Below are 22,193 nucleotides of genomic sequence, written 5' to 3'. Positions count from 1 at the left end.
GTTTATTTTACAAAGCACTTTTGATTTTGACCTAGATTTATTTTTCTCGTCACACCCAACCCTTGTAAACGGCAATAATACAGGAGAACAGGTACTTTGCACAATTCTTTTTAACACCACTGAAGGAATCATAATTATTAAAGCAGAAACTCTGAATGCCATGGCTAAGCACATTACTCCTTGGGCTGCTTTATATATCTTGACCACTATATTGACGTCAGATGTATCAATGAATACTGCCTGACTCTTTCCTTTCCTTCTAAAAGAATTGTTCTTGAAGCATCAATAAAGAAGTGAATCTAAAAAATTCACATAAAGGATAAATGTCCTTACCGTAATCAAAGAGTAAGAGAACTCTAGCTTTAGCCCACTCCTAAACACCTCAGGGTTTCCTTAGCTGCCATTTTAAATATTGTAGTGGGATCCTCGAGTCCCAATCGTTTAAGTGCTATGAGCATACAATTTTGACATTCAGTCTCTCAGAACTACATGTTTTCTAATTTTGGTAGCATGATTAATCCCTCCTATGTGATGAGTTTTAACCATCTAATATTTCTTTGGATCGAAAAGAACAAATGAGCTACAGCAAAGAATGGCAACTAACTTGAATGCTTCACACAATTTAATAACCCGAAATGAAGGAAGTGTGTGCTAGGTCTCCATTAAAAAGTTTCCAGCCACAATTAATTGAACAAAAACTCGTCTTGTTCCAGGATTATTCTTGGAAATGTAATTTTGAAGTCTATGTGAAATAAGGAAACTTACTTTTTACCATATGAAAGCAATCTCATTTTTTCAGGAATGATTTTTGGATAGACTTCCGATTTGACATTTTCCATTTGAACGAGCAGCGAAGGGGTTTGGAAGGGGTGGGGGAGGGCAGCAGTTCTGTGTTCTTTTGCCAGCTCTGACAAAGGTCTGGTTGTCAGTGATACCTTTACAGCTAAATTTACTCCAGAGTGACAGGAACAGGTGCACCTCGGCCTGCCAGACACTTGTGCACAGGGATCACGCATCTTACGGCTTGACGATCAAGGGGGGAAAGCCTGGGTCTTCATAGAAAAGGAGAGGAGACAAACGCAGCCCAAACTGGGGGGTTTCTCTTCAAAGCCAGCTGGTCTGGCTTTATTCTACAGGAATTTTTTTACCTGTCAGAGTTTGGACAACAAAGCCCTCAGCAGGTGCTGACGGGTACAACTTCCTGGAGAAGCAGAAAGGCGCTGGTGAGTTTCAATTGCCAAAATGTATTTTTTTAATCTCTAAAAGTTCATTTTGTTATCTTGGAAGAGGCACTGCTGAGGTACCTACGTTCAGAAAGCTGATGAGACCATTGGAATCAGAGCCAACTAACTCAACAGTGGGTTTTCCTGGCGTAGAAAGTAGGGCTGTTACCATTTGACAGTTTTTTAGAAGAAAGAACAAAGTTTTTTTATTTTTTAAAGAAAATACTTTATATTTTTAATGTTATTCTCGCTCATTACTCTCTTCAGTATCTGAAAGATGAAGAATTAATTATATATATGATACTAGACTATTCAAATAAAAACATAAATATCATTTTGACACTTTTTAATCTAACTCTGTCATAATCTATTCATTCTAAATAAAATGTTATTTTTCAATAAATCTCCAAACTAAAATGTGAAATGGTACATGCTCTTTTCAAAAGTTTCATGGGCTAGAATATTTTATGTGTGCATGTGACAGGAATATGATTAGAGAGAATATGAAATTAATTTTATTTTTAATAAATTTTTAAAACATGTATTGCACAGAATATTTAACAAATAGAAGTGGCAACATTTTCTCATTACAAAGAGTTTCTTTAGAGGAAAGTCTTCAGAATAAACAATACACTACTAAAGCATGTTTTTACGTCACTGATTTCCAAAATTAGCACTTTTATATACTTGGTATTTTTACTTTGTGAATTCAAAACTTTAGGCAAAATTTTTTTTTCAGAATAGGATCTTAATTAATGCAAAATATGGAAAAATGAGACCACATGTTAGGACATATTTTTAAAAAGTGATTCTATTTCAAGGACTCATTCTTTTAACTATGCTTCACAGCATTTCTCTACAAATTGTTGTATTATAGCAAATTGAAAACATTTATTTAAGCAAGTCAGGAGCTTAAAGCTAGGGACTATACATAGTAAACATATGAAACCACTTTAATAACCAAATTCCATATTTGCAAGCAACATGGACTAATGAATGTAAAAGATGCATGCATACATTTATCAAGAATGCTATAAATTATTATGCATAAAATCAATTTTCTGGGCTGTGGGGGGTAGAACTGGTGGTGCTTAAGAAGAGAAATGCTCCTACCAGTATAAATTAATACTATAAGACAACTGTTTTACTCTGATGATCCCATAAATAATTTTCAATCTATATGCTTAACACATTGTCACATAGTGGAAAAATAACAAGGTCTGATATTTTTTAATGACCACTATATCTAAAACAATATTCAGATCAATGATGACACAGGTATGTTACAAATTTATATGTATCATTCTCTTTCAAATTAATTTAATTGCTGTTTAATTATGAAATATGTGTGGTTTAAAAAACTACCAGAAATTATTCACCCCACCAAAAAAAGTAATGTTTTTAAAACATAATCTTATCTACATTTTAATGAAATGATATTTTGAAATCTCAAAACTCAGATCTGATTTTCATTATAAATTATTACATGTAGAATGTGGTTCAGAAAAGTAAAGTCCATTTTATTTTTTTTTTAATTCATGTATTTATTGTGGTTTCAAACTGCTCTTTTTATGTAATATTTTATCAACTTCATCATATTGATTTTGGCACCTGAGTAACCATGGTCAATGAAAATTTTAGATGACTTCATTAGCCTCTTAAAGAATGAATATGCATTTGATAATTTTTTTTTAATCTGCTCTGTTAAATCCTATATTCAAAAGAAAGGACTCAATTTGAAAGATGACTACTGCAAAACTGAACATATATTTTTAAGTCAACTTCAGAATTGTATTTATTAAACTTTTATATGCAATACAATTGGCTATAATTATAATAATATTTGTCATTAACACTAAGTACAAGCAACACAAAAACTTATTCCAAATTATTTTTTATGACTTTAGTGAATTATTTAAGTGTGACTGAACCTATGAGAAACATTGTTAGGTATAGCCCAAATATTTCTACATAACTAAAATTTATCATTTTAACCCTGCCCTAAATTATTGGCTTAACCTAAAATTCTATGATAAATTCTTTTAATTATAAGAAAAAGTTTTAACTCCTAGTTCAACATGCAACTACATGTTTGTCCTTTCTGATAAACCTTCAACTTTCATGTCAGAAAAATACCTATGCCAACTCCCCACAATGTATGGGGATGGTTTCTTTTAATCAGTCTTAGAAACTTGGCTTAAAGTTGCAATGACTCATATATGCCCTAAAACTTTAATTTTAAAATACATGCACTTTAAGCATTATTTGCAATACATCTTTGTATCTTAAGGACAGTTTTTAGTGGAGAAAAAATAATTATTTTCCCCTTTCAGAAAGACATTTGAAAAACATTTTGTTTACCTTATATGGTCACAGGGAAAATCTTGGTTCTCCAAGCAAATAACTTCAATAAGTCATATTCTGAATATCAATCTATTTAATTACAGGACAAAGAAGTTTTCAGCTAAAATGGTTTACTTGGAAGTATTTAAAGAAACAAAAATACTTTGGCAGCTTTATATGTATCTCCTCATTGACCAGCCACCTGACTGACAACTGTCAACTGTCTGTGGGCCAAATGTAACCCAGTAAAGATAAAAATTACATATTACTCATCCCTGTTGATATTACCTGGTGCCAGTAGGTTTTCCAATAGGAATAACTAGACTGTAGATATAAAGAAGTAAAAGAGGAATCATTTTAATTGCTTACCGCGGCTCCTTTGTCACTAACTTGTTCCCCCTTCTTTTTCTTATTTATTCCACTTCTCTCAATGGCCAAGTATCACATCCACAGAGTTCATTTCCTTAAGGAAACTACAGATGTATGTAACAAGTATGTGTCCATGAATAAACTGAGCAGCAAGGTAATAATGGCCACGCATTTCTTTCAATCAATCTTCTTTTAAGCTCATGAAATCTTTGAGTCTTTGAAGCTTTCAACTACTCATTTTAAAGAAAATGAAACAGAAGCACAAAAATGCAATTTATCCAAGGTCACCAACCTTGAGGATGTAGATGTAGACTTGGGTCTGTCTCATAACTTCATATCCAGTGATTTTTGTTTTCTTCTGTTAGACTTAAACATGTGGACTGTCAAACTATAAGTTTAAAAAGTATACATGAAAAATTAATGTGACTTATATTCCTTTGGAGAACCATTTTCAGATACCAAATTTAATACCTTACTCGAGAGATACAGTTTTATCAGAGCATATTAAAATGTAGTTTAATAAAATAGCATAAACACATTAAAATATCTATGGTATAAGTTCTTTTTTTAGATTCTCTTTATTATTTAAATTGATTTCTAAACTGAAAATGTTTATGGTGCTTATGAAAAAGCAGAAGTAAAATATAATCAATCAATGGCAGCATAAATGTTGAGAAGGTGAATGTAGAAACGAAAAGTTCAGGTTGAAAATTTCTTATGTATTAGGGGATAATTAAAAATACCAAATATAACAAAGTATAAGCATTTGTATAATAGAATACTCAAGAGAAGAATATATTAAATGGTTCACATAACTGACTCAACAACTGACTAGATGGTGTGTGTATATGTGTGTTAATTACTAAACTTCTCTGGACCCAAGAGGCCTCATCAGCAAGTGTTTTCTAACAGCTAAGAAATTCTATAACTCAATAATCCTGTATTAACATGAGGGTTTTGTATTTATTCATATAATTATATTAATAAAAAGTAATATTGCTATGAGTTTTTATAATGCTGCACAATACACTGATTCACAGACATGAGGATATAGTCAAATGTTTTCTGACCCTTCAGAATAGAAATTGTTTAGAATATACCTACCATGTTCTAAATGTAAAATAATTTATGTTAACCCTGGGCTTTGAAGAAATATTTACCTTTGAGAAGTGTCTGCTTTAAAATCCACACACAGAAATGAATTTTTTTTAAAAGGAGTTGTGGCGGGGGGGTGACTTAAAACATTGATATCAGATATGGGAGGAAACTGTGGACAGGGTTTTCCTGCAAGGAATTAGTCTAAAATAATCTCCAACAGCTCTATGATACCATTTAGCAACTAAATTATATATCTAAATTTACAAATGAATCTGCTTATTCTATTACATTTAGTCCAAATCAACATTAGTCATTAATCAGCAAACCATTTAACAATAGGCAATAACAGTATGCAAATCAATTGCAAGCAAAATAATCAGTAAATAATATCGATTCCTAAGAATTGGGAAAGACAAGGGTGTCAAAGCAAAATATGCAAAATCCCTAGACTTTCAAATGAATTATCATTCCCCTGCATCTCAAAGGGCTGTTAGTAAGGGTGATAGATTATCCCTCGTCTGCCTTTTAAGGATCATAAATGTTTTCTCCTTAGAGCTGAAGACTGTTGTCCACCCAGAGTAGAAGCAGGCAGCTGAGCTGTCTCTGTTTCACTGCTTAGTAATTTTGTAATTGGAATGGATGAGACTCTTCGCTGGGCTATGTGTAAATCGCAGGAAAGGAAGTTTTAGTTTTTAAACAGAAGGGGTTTCCTCTGCTGCACATCCCAAAAGGATTCTAGGCCATATTGGTGGGTTCCTGTTGGCAATGGCTTGCCCTGCCCTCTCCCTATTGCTGTAAGTAGCCCACAATTTCAGCATTCCAAATAATTAAAACACCAATATTAACCTATGAAATCAGCAGACAAAACAAAATCACTTTGTAATACACTACTGTTCAGTTGGCTATATTTTTCCCACTTGGGTACTCTGGTAACAAAACATGCAAGGTCTTACCCAGGGATGATATTATCACACATAGCTTTGAATTTTTCAGTGTGTTCTATAGGCCTGAGCTGACACAAAGGACTTAATGTTCATTTAACGTTTACAGTTTTATAAAATGGGACCCTTTTTTTCCTATTCTTTTTTTGTAATTGAAGTATAGTTGACTTACAATGTTCTGTTAATTACAAGTGTACAGCAAAGTGATTCAGTTATACATACATATATATACATATATGTATATTCTTTGAAAAAGAATCTGAAAGATTCTTTTCCATTATAGGTTACAACAAGAAACTGAATATAGTTCCCTGTGCTATGCAATAGGGAGACTTTTTTTAATGGAAAAAAAAATGTAAGCCAGCACATGAATGTCTGTTTGTGTCAGAAAAACACTGGTACAAGAAACAGGCGTGGTAGAGGCCCCCCCTCTAATCTGAAGTGTTAAAAATATCTATGTCCAAGAGAGGCTAATGGCAGCAGCTGGGTATGGAGAGAAGTTAAAAGCCTGGGAATGTGGATCCCTGTGTGGCCTCGGAAGCCATTGTTGTAAAGGTGTCTCCTGATGGCTCGGCAGACAGAGGTAATTAGGAGGAAGTAAGGGACATTTGTATTGATTGCAAGCTTCTTTCAGGAAAAGTCACATTTCTTACATGATCAAGAACAACGCTGGCCCTGGGCATAGGGAATCTGGGCTTACAGCAGCTGGTGGTCACTGAAGCAGGCATGTGTTTGCCAGCCAGTTGTCACTAAAGGTAGAGGTTCCTGGAGCCAGAACTCATTTTACCGGTTTTGCTGAGATTCTGGGATCCCAAGAACATACTCCACCCAAGAAAAATAAGCACTTCCCCTTCGATAAGTAAAGATGAAGAAGTGTACAGAAAATTAGGAAAATTAGGTCCACATATGGTTCAGTCCATTCTAAAGGAGATCAGTCCCTGGGTGTTCTTTGGAAGGAATGATGCTAAAGCTGAAACTCCAGTACTTTGGCCACCTCATGCGAAGAGTTGACTCATTGGAAAAGACTCTGATGCTGGGAGGGATTGGGGGCAGGAGGAGAAGGGGACAACAGAGGATGAGATGGCTGGATGGCATCACAGACTCGATGGACATGAGTTTGAGTGAACTCCAGGAGTTGGTGATGGACAGGGAGGCCTGGCATGCTGCGATTTATGGGGTCGCAAAGAGTCGGACACGACTGAGCGACTGTGAACTGAACTGAGCTGAATGGCTCAACCAATTTTCTAACTAACATGGGTAGAATACATGTGGCATGTTTTTTTCATTTGTTTATAATATGAACCAAGACAGGTGATGGAAAAAATCAGTACCATTTTGAACTCTCATTCTTACTATTTTGAAAGGCATTCACTAACTTAGAAAGTTTCATAAAATTTAAGTTGGGAGGCCAGAAATGAATAATAGAGAAAAGGTAAGATTATAGGATTAGGTCTTTGCAGATTTTATGCTCACCCCTACATTCAAGCAGTCCCTGGAGAAGGAAATGGCAACCCACTCCAATATTCTTGCCTGGAAAATTTCATGGACAGAGGAGCCTGAAGGGCTACAGCCCATGGGGTCACAAAGAGTCAGACACGACTGAGCACGCATGCACATTCAAGCAGTAGATTGCAAACAAAACGTACATAAGAGATACTGGAGGAGCTAGTTAAAACGCTGATTCCTGTGATTGAGGCCTTGTGGGCCTGAAGTGGGGCCCAGAAATCTGGGCATTCTGCTAAGCTGTTCTCTGTACTAAATTGTTCAGTCCTTACCACAGCCTTCTCTTCTTAAAGAGGGTCAATTCTCCTGCTCTATGGTAGCAGAAAAACTAGAACTTAGGGATCTCAAGACCTGAATGATCAAAGTGAACACATGGAAACAGGTACAGATGTTACATGCACATTGTTATTTACTATCTGATATAATTGTGCTTAAAAAGTTTAATTATTTTTAATGTGCATTGGCAAATGATGAAATTTAGAATCCCATGGACGGAGGAGCCTCGTAGGCTGCAGTCCATGGGGTCGCTGAGGGTCGGACATGACTGAACGGCTTCACTTTCACTTTTCACTTTCATGCATTGGAGAAGGAAATGGCAACCCACTCCAGTGTTCTTGCCTGGAGAATCCCAGGGACGGGGGAGCCTGGTGGGCTGCCGTCTATGGGGTTGCAGAGTCGGACACGACTGAAGTGACTCAGCAGCAGCAGCAGCAGTGAATAAGCCCAAAGTCATTCTCAAGTTCTACTTAAGTTTCAGGCACTTGATAGTATAGCTTGAAATATGAAAAATGGCTTGAACTAACTCTTCAGGAAAGTCATAAACAGCACAGACAGTGGTTATTATAAATGTGTAGGCACAGACATTCAAGTTTTGGAATACTCAGTTAATCACCACTGACCTAGGAAGTTTAACAGTTTACAGCCTAGCTATAACGTAAGGAAACCACAAGCTTTATTCTCCCGTGTGTGTGTCATTTTTTTTGCCATCGGCTACACCAACCAGAACCTCAGAGCTACATAAGAGTGAGGTGAGGACGTGTGGATGGATGAACACAAATACTAGATAAACAAGATAAGCATGTGATTTATTTGCTGTGAGTTAATCATCATTGTAATCAAAGAGCAATTATAGTGATTAATAAAAATAATCATAGAAATTCTTCTATGACCATATTGCCTATCGTATACATCACAGGTTGTTTAGGAAATATGCAGCTTTGTTAGCAGTATTTTATTTTGGAGTGATTCAGATAAATAGAACATATTATTAATGAAATCCTATGGTTCTGAAACAAAAAATGCAGTTTTCCAAAGCAATGAAAAAAATCTGATTAATAGCCAGCCATGGTAGGACGCTTTACTGAGTTTACAACTGAAAATAAAAAACAAACAGCTGACAATAAAAAGATGGAGCAGAAAAGATGAAGGAAAGACAAAAGGAAAGAGAGAAAGGGAAGGAAATGTAAAAAATGGGAGTATATCTATCAATTGGCTATTTAGTCATTCTTAAAGGAGCCAAAAGGAACACAAAAATTGTAGAATGTTTCTTGTTGCTGCTGCTAAGTTGCTTCAGTCGTGTCCGACTCTGTGCGACCCCACAGACGGCAGCCCACCAGGCTCCCCCATCCCTGGGATTCTCCAGGCAAGAACACTGGAGTGGGTTGCCATTTCCTTCTCCAATGCATGGAAGGGAAAAGTGAAAGTGAAGTCGCTCAGTCGTGTCTGACTCTTCGCAACCCCAGGGACTGCAGCCTACCAGGCTCCTCAGTCCATGGGATTTTCCAGGCAAGAGTACTGGAGTGGGGTGCCATTGCCTTTTTCAAGAATGTTTCTTAGTGCCCCACTTTAAGTAGTGTTAAAAATCTTTTACTTAAAATATTTTGTTTCTGAATAAAGTGATCTGATTTGATATGGATGTTCCATGTTTACAGGTTTAGTGCTATACAAGGTTGAGAAATATTTAATTTACGTGCCCCACCTCTGCACATAGTAAGAGGCTTTATCAGGGATTTTGTAGAGGAGAGAAAGGGCAGAATGCATTTTCCCCTCCAACCTTGTACCTCTCCCCAACCCTACCAAATTCTTCCCTTCATCCAGGAAGCAGCACTATTCTTAACACAGAGTTCTTATATCTCCTTCAAGATGTTCCTGGAAGAATACTCACTAATTACACCTCTGGGAGCTGTTGGAGTGGGAACAAAAGGGAGTGCACACAGGGTGAGACTGAGGAACCACAGAGTAGGCTGTGGCCACGGCACACGCAGCAACCGTGTGCAAAGAGGGGACAGAAGAGGTGAGCGGAGCAGCAGGAACCAGAGAGTGCTGTTTTTTTATTTTAAATAGTAAGCAGGCAAATTCTCAAGCATCAAGATATTCTGCTGACAGACAACGTGTTTTTCAATTCCAACCTTTTCAAAAACAGTAAAATTTCTTCCTCAAGTGAGAGCCAGGCTGCCCACTGACCTGCACTCAGGACACGTCTCTGTCAGCAAACAAACGGGAGACGTACTCAGAGTCTCCTCCCCGAAGCATCTCCAGACCAACACGGCAGGGCATCTGTGGAATCTCAGTCATCATGGATACTCCTTTGGATTTTGAACCTTTTGCAGAAAACTCTGGAAGAGAAGTTCATTGAAAGGAGTAGCAAGGCATTGTTACTGCGTCACCGAGGGAGTGGGGTTGGAGTGCCTGGCTCCTCTGGTAGACCAGAGGCCAGGAGAATCCCGGAGGCTTCTGAGGAAAGGAAAGGACCTCGTGGGTCACATCAGGGAGAGGCCGTGAGGAGATAGGGGCGCTCAATAAAGAGCTATTATTGATTTTAAGCAGTGCTGCTGGGTGAGTGAAGCATGCCAGAGGGCAAAGGAGGACAGGCTGAAGGTGAGTAGAGGGAAGCAGGGAAACAGAGACAAGTCTCAGCAGCCTCACCAATTGCCTACACCACGCAGAGAGTATTGATCTGAAAGGACTTAAAAATTCAGCTTGAACAGGAAGCATATCTATAATAAATATAGTAATATTGCTATGCTATGCTATGCTAAGTCGCTTCAATCGTGGCGACTCTGTGCGACCCCATAGACGGCAGCCCACCAGGCTCCGTTGTCCCTGGGATTCTCCAGGCAAGAATACTGGAGTGGGTTGCCATTTCCTTCTCCAATGCAGGAAAGTGAAAAGTGAAAGTGAAGTCGCTCAGCTGTGTCCGACTCTTAGTGACCCCATGGACTGCAGCCTACCAGGCTCCTCCGTCCATGGGATTTTCCAGGCAAGAGTATGCTATACTTAATAGCATAATATTCTACATATTTATGCTAAGTTTCCTTAAATTGCAGAGTAAGATCATGTCATCAATAAGCAATTTAGAAGATGTCTGATTATTCTGATGTAGCCTTGGTGGTGGTGGTGGTTTAGTTGCTAAGTTGTGTCCAACTCTTGCAACCTCATGGACTGTAGCCCGCCAGGCTCCTCTGCCCATGGGATTTTCCAGGCAAGAATACTGAAGTGGATTGTCATTTCCTTCTCCAGGGGATCTTCCCAACCTAGGAATCGAACCCAGGTCTCCTGCATTGCAGGCAGATTCTTTACCAACTAAGCTATGAGAGAAGCCCGATGTAGCCTTACTCTGGGCAAATGGATATATATCTCCATAAGTCTGCTAAAGTCAAGTATGAATACAAAATAAAAGTCTCCAAGAAGAATATTACATGGAACACTGATGAGGATAATATAAATTGGTCATCCCAAAACATCAGACTTCTTGATATAATGTATATTGGTTTGATCAACATATGGTCATAAATACGTTTTATGCATGTGTGCTAAGTCACTTCAGTTGTGTTGAACTCTTTCTGACCCCATGGACTGTAGCCTGTCAGTCTCCTCTGTCCATGGGATTCTCCAGGCAAGAACAGTGGAGGGGGTTGCCATGCCCTCCTCCCTGGGATCTTTCCCACCCAGAGACTGAAGCCCGCATCTCTTATGTCTCTGCATTGGAAGCAGGTTCTTTATCACTAGCACCACCTGGGAAGCCCAAATAGGTTCTATATTTATTTCAAATATGAAATGCTCTAATATGAAATAAAATTGCTTTGAAACATGGAAGCTGATAGAAAAGAAGTGGTCTTCTAAAATTTTAAGATAACAGACACTGAGATGTTTTTCAGGAATATGGATAGCCCATAAAAGTGAACAGTATAACGATAGCTAACATTTATTGAGCATTTTCTATATGCCAAGCACTAAGTGGTTACAGAAAACCAATTTCATGTACTCTTGTCAGCAAAATTCCCTCTTCCCATCTAGGAAGTTCCCATCACTTTCCCCATTTCACAATGAGGACATTTAGAAAATTAAGGTCAGATGGTTACTCAGTGTCTGAGCCTGGATTCTAACCCAGGGTCTCTGATTTACCCTTTCCTGTCATACATTCTCCGAAAAGGTATTTCCCATAATGTTCATACATTGATGCACAACTTTTCATTAGTGAAGCTGACTTTTTAAAAAAATGATCAGATCTTTCCTGAGTGTTACTCACCAAAATGTCTCCTTAAAGGCTATACCACATTTATATAAGGGACACCCTTGAAATTTCCCTTTTGTATCTGCGATTAGTGTCAATTTAGGACACCAATATCATATATCAAATAATCTGGTGCTTTATAATCATATCATAGTTTCTATCAAGCACCTTGTTCATTACATTTGGTTTGGATTTAGTTTCAGCAACAAATTCATCCTTAATGATAATGATTTGCTAACAATCAGACTGTTAAGACTGCAGAGCAAATTCCTAAGGATATTTCTGTTGAGCCTTCATCACTGAAATAAGCAAATAACCTCCTAAGGCATCTATCTTGAAGAGGATGACACAGGGTTAGATACATATTTGTAAAATATTTTCTGGTTGGGAAAAAGAGTCAATTATATCATGCCCTGCTCTCATCATCCCTATAAGTGAGCAAAGGTTTATGAGTATAATGAAGCAGTAAGCACTGTGAAAGTGAAAGTGAAGTCGCTCAGTTGTGTCCGACTCTTTGCGACCCCATGGACGGTAACCTACCAGGCTCCGCAGTCCATGGGATTTTCCAGGCAAGAATACTGGAGTGGGCTGCCATTTCCTTCTCCAGGGGATCTTCCCAACCCAGGGATCGAACCCGTGTCTCCTGTACTGCAGATAGACAGACGCTTTACCGTCTAAGCCACTAGGGAAGCCCTATTGGGCTTATAATAGAAAGACATCTATTGGAAACAAACCAACATAGTTTCACGTCCTTTGTCTGGCACTTAAGAGTTATGAGACTTGGGGCAAGTAACATTACCTCTCTAAGCTTCAGTTTTAAACATGTATAAAATGGGAGAATAGTAGTACCTTCTAAGAAACTGCTATTTAGATAAAAAGAAAAAGTTTATAAAGGAGTTAATTCAGTATTGATCCAAAACTGATAAGTAATGAATGGTCATTATGCACTGTGAACTTATTTCAACCCACATTCTAAGTGAAAGTCGCTCAGTTGTGTCCGACTCTTCGAGACCCTATGGACTACACAGTCCATGGAATTCTCCAGGCCAGAATACTGGAGTGGGTAGCCTTTCCCTTCTCCAGGGGATCTTCCCAACCCAGAGATTGAACCAGGGTCTCCTGCATTATGGGCAGATTCTTTACCAACTGAGCTATTAGGGAAGCCCCACCCACATTCTAAACAGATAGTAATATTTTTGTACATATACTACAAATACATTTGTATTACAAATCTGAATATTATTGATATAGAAATATTTAGCTACAAATTCATTTTAAAAATTTTCAATAAGATATTAGACCTCTTTGGTTTGGATCTTTGACTCAATGAACTAGTTGTTGTTATTTAGTGACTAAGTCATGTCCGACTCTTTCTGCGACTCTGTAGCCTGTAAGGCTCCTATGTGCATGAGATTTCCCAGCCAAGAATACTGGAGTGGGTTGCCATTTTCTCCTCCAGGGGATCTTCCAGACCCAGGGATTGAACACATGTCTCTTGCACTGGCAGGCAGATTCTTTACCACTGAGCCACCGGAAACTAGTGAGTCCCAGTGAACTAGTATCCACTGGTAAAAACAAACTGGTTTTAATCACTAACTTAAATTTCAAAGTTTTATTGCATTTTACTTTCAGTTCTCATCATATGCCAAAATAGAGAGATTGCATCCCAAATAACGCAAATTAATTCTTTCTCTAGTAAACTGAAATATAGATTTAATATGTAACTTTTTGTTTTTAAATCTACTGAGTATTGCAAACATATATATCTATGCATGATCTTGCATTCTTGAAAAAATACAATTTTATAGTTTGGTTTGGTTTGAAATTTTAGCTTATAAATGAAATATTTTAGAAATAATTTTTTAAGTTTCCAGCTAAGTAAAAAACCATCATTCAGAAAATTATCTAGAGAGAGGAAACAAGGTACTGTGGTAGCTTTATTCTGTCCTTTCAAGAATCTTTCCCCTTAACTTGGTGTTCTTGATGAGAACAGCTAACATGAATACCAGATATAAACTGTGTATTAATGATCTTTAGTCCGTTTTTTTCCTGTAGTCCATATTTATACCTATCATGACATCAATAGGAATCATACACATCCCAAGTGGGACTTTATTAAACAAACAAAAAATGCAAAATGCTATGGTTTCTGTTTTTCAAGAAGTGGAAAACAGTCTCCTAGATACAGCTGTAAAGTTGATCATGAGTCCAACAGGGAACTACTTCGAGTAGTTCTTCTACTTGAATAGAAGGCACCATTAGACATTCCACGGGCTCCTCCTTCCCGGCAGGCCTCCACCCAGCCCTGCTGCCATAGATGGCCATCAGACATTTGGAATGACCTCAGGAGATAATCTGAGCAGGCTCTGCCCTGAAGAATTCAAGCTAGTGGGAGACCGAAGATATCAATGTTTTCTTGGCTGACAATAGCATAAAAAGGTCAACCAGGGTGAACAGAGGATGGACTTGGAGTTTCCAGTGCCTTTTCAACAACCAAGCCGCTAACAAGCATAAGGAAGCATCTCTCAGGATGCCTGTGAAAGGGAAATAAAGCCACCTACAGCCGCTGAGTCAGGAACTTTTAGGATTAAAAAGATCTCTATCTCTTAAAGGCAAAATTCACAAACAGAGCTTATCCAGAACTAATCCTCAGCCTTATGACAACCTACTTCTCCAACTTTTTCTAGTGCGACTACCCGGGATGGGTGAAAATGAAACTCAATGGTGGAGAAGTAAAAATTCTTTGCTGGAGAATAAGAATGGCTAACTTTTACTGTAGTTGACCACTTTCCCAGCTCTGTGCTTCACACTGAATTTCTTGCTGAATGCTCATAACAAAGTTTTGAGGGTAGCACTTTCTGTTCTATATTTTATCCATGAGGAAACTGAGGCAAAGGGTAGTTCAATAAGTTGTGTATAACTATACAGTTCCCATAGGATAGAGCCAATTATCTTTTGGTCACATATATTCTCCCTAGCCAGACTAGCCTTTTCAGTAAGTCAGCCATGGAGAGGCTGAAGTTTCTAGCACACTGCAAGCACTTAAAGAATTCACAAGATTTTCTCTTAGGCTATCAGATTTCAGGAGACTAGGAAGAACGCTTTCTACCATGAACCACATGCAAATGGTAAATTAATAAAAGAAGTAAGACAACAATTCAAATACACATCAGCTCAGGAGAAATTCAAGCTTTAAAAAACATTTTGTTATTTTTTAAAAATTAGCTATCACTCATGAGTACTCATCTGAAATCTTAGGGGTCCTTCAGTTCAGTTTAGTTGCTCAGTCGTGTCCAACTCTTTGAGACCCCATGAACCACAGCACACCAGGCCTCCCTGTCTATCACCAACTCCCAGAGCTTACTCAAACTCACGTCCATTGAGTCGGTGATGCCATCTAACCATCTCATCATCTGTCATCCCCTTCTCCTCCTGCCTTCAATCTTTACCAACATCAGAGTCTTTTCAAATGAGTCAGCTTAACTTAAAAGCTAATTACCATAAACGACCAAAATTAATACCAACATTTCACCCTGAAATAACAGTAAGAAACATAGGGGATAATCATGGCAAAACCAACCAACCAAAGCAATGAAGTTAGAAAGTTTGTGCTTTGCCTCTAAATCTGTATGATGTTTTGTCTTCCATCTCTCAAATACCGTAATTTGTAATTAGGTTTTGTTCATGTTACATACACTTCAAATCAAATGCCATGCTAGTAATATGAGTCTAAGACATAATCAATGTATTTGATAATACCCTCATTGAATGAGAAAGATTATGCTTTGCTAACAATTCTCACTTTATATCATATCTTCTTCCCTGACCTTAAGAGTGCTTTTAGCTATTACTTTAAAAAGATAATTCCATTTCCTCAGAATTTTTAAGTACAACTAATCACAATGTTATACCAATTAGCCTCTTTAAAAAAGCATTATATGTAATCCCTGACACTGCCAATAATACATTTTTAGCTTGAGAGATAGTGTTATTCCCTACTTACTCTCACACACTTTATTCTTTATTAAATGGAATTTCTTCTTGGAACAATACTTAGAAATATTTTGCTCTTGTAAAAGGGTATTTGTGTCTAAAATCCTCCATCAGGTCACCATTCTGTCGAGTTAATTTGCCTCACCAACTCCAGGCAATGGGCCTGGTCTGGCAGAAAGTGTACTATACCTTGTCAGGTGACCTTATCTTCTTTCCAAATTGATGTCATGATTTGGGGGCACACATCTACCTTCCCTTCTCTGTAAAAAATTACTGTTAAGTGTTTCCTAAGACCTCTTTCAGCAGGAAGATACTGAAACTCTGACTTTACAACTTTTCACACTAGTGCCAAGAAACACAAATGCCAAGAGTGTCCTAAAATCTGACTTGTGTCATAAAGCAGGTTCTTTCTTTTACCAATATTCATTTAAAACTCTACAGCCGCACATTCCAACAGAACTTTAGGTACTGATGGAAACGGTCAACCTCTGGCAGTCAAGTAGGGTAGCCACTAGTGAGCACCCAAAATGTGACTAGTGTATCTGAAGAGCTGATTTTAAATTTTATATAAGTTTAATTAACTGAAAGAACCCCATGCGCCCGGGGCTGCCATATTGGTGGCCGCTTATAGCTTCAAGGGCGTGACAAGACAAACATTCTACACCTTTGATTGACACAGCCAGGCACTCCACCATGACTTTGGAGCACGTTATCTTCCCAGAGCTCCACGGACAGATCAAAACACAGCACAGGTATTTCCATTTCGTGATGATAATTAGCCAAGCGATCCCCGCACGGTTCTCACGTGCAAACCAGTAAAGAGAGAAGAAAGGGGGAAGAACATTTAGGGGGTTTTCTGTTTGCGTTTTCTCCCTCCTATCCCATTTCTCCTTGTAGCTAGCTGGTGGCCTTTCTCTGGCCAAGATGCGAACGCATGCACTGAGGCAGCTTCCCTGCTAAAGCCAATGGTTGGTTGTTCATCTTTTAAAACGGTCCTTTGGACCCCCGAGAACGTGAGCTTAAAAAAAAAAAAAAAAAATCCACCTCGGGGACCCCGTCCTTTTCCTGTCTGCGTGCCAGGTGAGAAAGCAGGCGGGGCTGCCGCGGGAACCGGGCGGCGGCCCGACCGGCGCGCACCACGCGGTCGCTCTCCCGGGCTCGCCCAGGGTTGGAGCGCTCCGGCCGCCGGCGCCGCCGACCGCGTGCCAGCGCTTTGTGCACGTGCGTGGGTTGGCTCGCCCAGTGCCGGGCTCGGAGCGCGCCCCGAAAAGTCTGCGGGGCTGTCCCTCGCCCACCCAGGGTAAATACCTCCAGGTCCCCATCCCAGACCAGCAGGGCAACTCTGCTGACGCCGCCACCGCTCCCCCCTCGATTGCAAAACCCACCCCACCAGCGTCTGCGTCCTCCTCCATTCCCGGAGCCCGAAACGTGGCCTCCTCACCCAGCCACCGGCCCTCTGCCTGCCCCCCTCCCTAACCCCCCCAACCCCAGCCCGGACGGCCCGGCTGTTAGACGCCACCCGATGCACGCCCCGCCGAGCTCCCCATCCGCGCGCCCAGGCCCAGCAGGCCCCCAGAAGGGCCGGAGCCCGCCTCCTGCTCGCCCGGGGCGCTCGCACGTGGCGCACTCACCCCCTGCGAGCTGCCTCCGAGCTCTAGAAACGCTCCAGGGGAGGGAGCACCCCCGCCCCACCGCCCCCTCGGCTCCGTCCGCGCGGGGAGGGGGTGTGGATCGTGGGTAGGGGGGAAGTGGAGACTGACACAGCAAGGAGTGTGTAGGTAGTGAGCGCGGGGTTGGAGGGGAGGACCGGCAATAATTGGCTGGCTTTGCGGCTGCGGCGCCTCTGCTGAACGCCTATCCAGCGAGGATTCACTTTCCACACAAATCAACCTGAGGGACTGCTGCTGCCTGCAATCAATAACTCAGCGGAGGGAGCTGCTGAAACCAGAGGCGTCCCCGGTCTGGGTCTTTAAAAGGGGCTCTTGGGTACGGGATCCCAGTCCCCTTCTTGCCATTCCCCAGACAAAGAAGTGGGCACCAAAAACGCAGGGCGGTATTTTTCACCCCCATCCCTACCCCCGGTAAAGATCTTTTTAAAATTAAAGGGCACACGGGTATCTAGAAGAAAAAAAAAAAAGTTAAAAGGGGAAGTGTGAAAATCCATTCTTTGAATTGAAGGTTTCTGTGATATTTCAAGAAATGGAATAGAATTCAATGTTCCGAAGAACATTTAACAATTTTGTAAGTAAAAGGTAAAGTCTATTAAATTTACCCATGCATAGGGATACTTTTTTAATGAACTACACATTCGCAAGCAAATTTGTGATCAAGCCTTATTTGGGCATACTGAGCCAGGAAAAGGAAGAAATGTATCATAATTGTAGTGGCATTTTTAAAAGCCTTAACATATCTTTCAGACATTATTTCATGGAGATTGCATTTCTGTAAGGTGAAAAGGCCCTGGGAGATGTGTATTATGATTCCTACTTAATAGACTTTAAAAACCAAGCAGAGCTGAAGAAAGGGAATTCGCCAGGTCACCGGGTACTACCAAGTTGAAAATAACTCACTATGGACTTGAGTCTAAAAGACTAAACTGAGCTAACACCTCTGAAATAAAAGTGGTCAAAATTCTTCATTTCTCCTTGACTGTGAAGCAACTTAAAAATAAAAATCAATCTTAAGGATGTCAACCCAAATATAGAGGCTTTATAAATCTTAATGACTCCAGACTACAAAAAATCTTTTTGCTAATACAAATGGGAAAATGGTTATTGACCTTCATTGTCCCACAGTTGGGAAGACCAGACCCATTCTGAAGCCAAGGGAAAGGTCATTTGTGTGCTCAGAGTCACTGAAAGCTGGCTTCAGAGACCAGAATACATGAGCACTTGTCTGAGCTCAGTACAGGTAAACACTGGAAGGATTGGGTACTATTGGTAATAGAATTCATTGTGTACTAAATTCACATCATTAATCCCAAAGTATTAAAATTGGCCTTTAAGGATATAAAATAAGCCCTTTTAGCAACTTTATTTGCAACTTCAGTATCCCAACCTGACAAATTTTGTTAGCTTGGAATATGATGGATTTGACTTTTTTCCTTGTAATTCTTCATTAGATATTAAAATAAAGATAAATATTGAATCTTTAAATATGAGATAAAGGATATGATTAAACCTTGGCTTGGAATAACAAATCCTTTTTATATTGCAGATTTTCTCAATCACAAGCAGTCCATATGGTGTATATACCATGCAATGAACTAAAGCTGTACCTAAAGAATTTTTTAAATTTATCTATTTGGAACTATTTATGTTAAAGGTTATAAGTATTGTCACAATTAATGGTCATTTGAATTATTTTATATTCAATACACATTCATTTGGTTTAAAATTAGAATTAACATTAATGTTTCTTCAGATTAGAAGTTTCAGAAATAAATTAATTTGAATGTATTTTAATATCAACATTCTTTAACATTTTTTAAAATTATTTACCTTGTACTTTTGCATTTTTAAGGTGCCAAAGAAGAGCTGCAAACTGTGAAGTAACTTCTATGAAGAGATGAAGTGAAGAATGGAAGGCAAATGACTGTATGTGTATGTGGTGAGTGCTTAACATTTGTTATTATCATCCATCACAAAGTTAATTCATAAAGATGAAACCACCAAACTCTTTGTCATTAGGTACTTATATTGTAAACATGTATAAAAGTAATGAGTGTTATATAACCATTATGTGATCTATTATATAGCAATACCATAGCATTTCGTTTAAAGTTCACATGTCACCTTTTAGGGCATACCTTTACAAGTCTGTTTTACAAAGAATCCATTTCAGGGGAAGTTATGTATGTCATATCTACTGTAACTATAAAAAATATAACATTTTTTATGTGCTTGGAATTTCTTTCCTACTACTTTTTATATCTGAACTTCTGTGTTAATCATGTTTGTGTTGAAAGTATTCTGGCTGAAGAACAGATACTACACAGTTGAATAATATTGAGGGGTAGATTAATCTATAGACTTTCTTCAGTTTAGGGTGGGTTGCTGTGGCAACCACCCAGCTTACTTTAGGATAATTTTTTAAAGCTCACTTCAAGAGCTACACCCAGCGTAGGCCAAGCTTAAAAGCAGGCAGGCCCCAGAGTACAGGTAGACTGCTGTTTTAATGTAGGAATTAATAAAGAATGGAGGGTGGAGCGAGATGATATGCAACCCTGACCAGAAATTAGAAATGAGCTTTCCCTAGAATTAAATCCTGAGGGTCATGCTTTCTGTACCTTCTGTGGCACTTTATTTAAATATATTGCTAAACAGTTATTTTTTGGGGAAAAAAACCTTAATATATATTTACATGTTTAATACAACACTTAATGATACTTATTTTAAAAGCAATATTTGGTGACTGGGGACAGGGTGTGAGCTGGTTTAAATAGTATCTCAATCCCAGACATCATTTTCTCTTATAGGAAATATCATCACCTTTTATGTAACAGGATAGGCTACTAGATTCCAATTCGCTTAAAGAATATAAGAATTTTCTACTTTCCAATCACAGAATTGGAATAGATTGGAGAAGTCATTTAATGTGTAAGCAAACTGAAGCCCAGAAAGGACACACTCATTAGTTAGGCAAAAACCTTGAACCAGAGAATCCAGGCCTGTTAACACGTAGGACAGACTCCTCCCTGCACCAGAAAATATTTTGATCCTAGCAAAGTGCCATTTGATGGCGAGAATGAGGATGATTTTGGTAAAAAATTCAGAAGCATTTGAAGATGAACACAAAGCACGCCTTGGATTAACCACTCTGTGGATTACCAGTAAATAATTTTAAATCTCAGATGGCTTTCTTCCATTGTGTATTTCTGCACAACCTCTTCTGTTCCATTTCAACTGTAAAGGCTCATGGGAAGGAAACTCATGCTAATATTAACTTGGGTCACACATAATTAAGAAGCTAAATCTGCTGAGGGGAATATTCTATATTTTAAGAGGCCAATTGCGGTCTTATTTTCCAGATCTTATTTTCAAATAAGATCAATCCAGATCTTATTTTCAAATTATCCACAACGTGGGATTATACCTACCTTTGAATGCTTATATTATTGTTGATAGTTTGGGGTTTGTACAATGTTATTAAATAATTCTTTAAAATGTTAAAAGGTAAAAAGTTTCTTTTTTAAGGAAAATAAAACTAAAGTGTACTGTGGTAAAAATCATCTATTGCCTATGTCTATTTGCTCCTATAAAATAAGCTGGTACACTTCATTACATTAATTTCAGACATCATGCAATAAACAAATGTTCCTACAAATAATTTGTTTTGTCAGGACATTTGTGAATCTGGAAAAATTAATTTCCTTTTACCACTATATATAGACATACCTTAATACTCAAAAATGTCAATGCACCTTTATATTTTTGGATTTTTTTAGAAGTTGTAGCTTACATTAAAACCTGATATAGATTATCTCTGCCATATTATTAAAATAAATTCATGGTAGTAACATACTCACCAGATGAAAAACAAACAGGCCAACAAATATATTGTAGGTATTAATCTGCAAGAAATAATAGTATTTCAGGTGGTTTTTGCTTTGTGACAGTTTGCCATGCTCTCCTATAATAATAGCAAAAGATTCATCTTATCTGGGTTGATAGTCATAATGGTGATGAGCTAGTTGTACTTGCCTGTAAAATCAACCTTCCCCTTTCAAGTGAAGCCTTGGGGCAGACACCTAAATGTTGAACCCACTCTTGTGAGAAAAGCTACTCCGATCAAATAGCCCAACAATGAAGCAGGAGGCTTTCTGATTCACACTGCCCTCACGTATTAAAATAGACTAGAGGCACAGTGCAGAACTTAAGGGGAAATGCATCTAGTCATTGGGTTAAACACACAGTGCTGAAAGGAATTTTTTTTTAAGTGAGGAAATATCTTTAATTAGCTAGATATTTCAGTATACTGTTATTGTGTACTCTTGTACATCCACATTTTAATTTCCCCAATGTATTTTCCCTTCTTTTCACGATATTAAAATTTTTTAATTTGGTTTGAACATTTTATATAGTCCATAGTTCTACTGGCATGTAATTTGATCTTTTCATGGTTTGTGGACTAGTTGGTATATTTTATCTTTGGCTTAATTGGGCGTGGTGTAATTGGCTAGGGAGAGGAGGCGCTCAATTCTAGTAACCT

General features: G+C 38.5%; 1 protein-coding gene and 1 long non-coding RNA gene across 10 annotated transcripts in view; one reads left to right on the top strand and one right to left on the bottom strand.

Annotated features, from left to right (window-relative positions):
• Positions 1-17,752, bottom strand: part of LOC129639084 (uncharacterized) — a 436,428-nt gene extending 418,676 nt beyond the window's left edge. The window contains exons 1-2 of the long non-coding RNA XR_008708230.1: positions 17,615-17,752; positions 4,228-4,323 (exon numbers count right to left, since the gene is read on the bottom strand). This is a non-coding gene — a long non-coding RNA (uncharacterized LOC129639084). The remainder of the gene's footprint in view (positions 1-4,227; positions 4,324-17,614) is intronic.
• MEF2C (myocyte enhancer factor 2C) overlaps positions 1,001-22,193 on the top strand; it is a 175,735-nt gene continuing 154,542 nt past the window's right edge. For 3 of the 9 annotated variants that reach the window (XM_055563815.1, XM_055563905.1, XM_055563806.1), the window contains exons 1-2: positions 1,001-1,223; positions 19,506-19,592. The gene's annotated coding sequence lies outside the window, so the exon portion shown is untranslated. Of the gene's footprint in view, positions 1,224-16,771; positions 17,064-17,148; positions 17,284-19,505; positions 19,593-22,193 lie in introns of those variants that run through there. The other 6 variants (XM_055563911.1, XM_055563897.1, XM_055563841.1 and 3 more) reach the window with 3 other exon arrangements.

The sequence above is a fragment of the Bubalus kerabau genome, chromosome 1 (assembly GCF_029407905.1).
Source record: "Bubalus kerabau isolate K-KA32 ecotype Philippines breed swamp buffalo chromosome 1, PCC_UOA_SB_1v2, whole genome shotgun sequence".
NCBI lineage: Eukaryota > Metazoa > Chordata > Mammalia > Artiodactyla > Bovidae > Bubalus > Bubalus kerabau.
The sequence above is the reverse complement of the archived record's forward strand: the minus strand, read 5'-3'. Positions and strand labels throughout refer to the sequence as shown.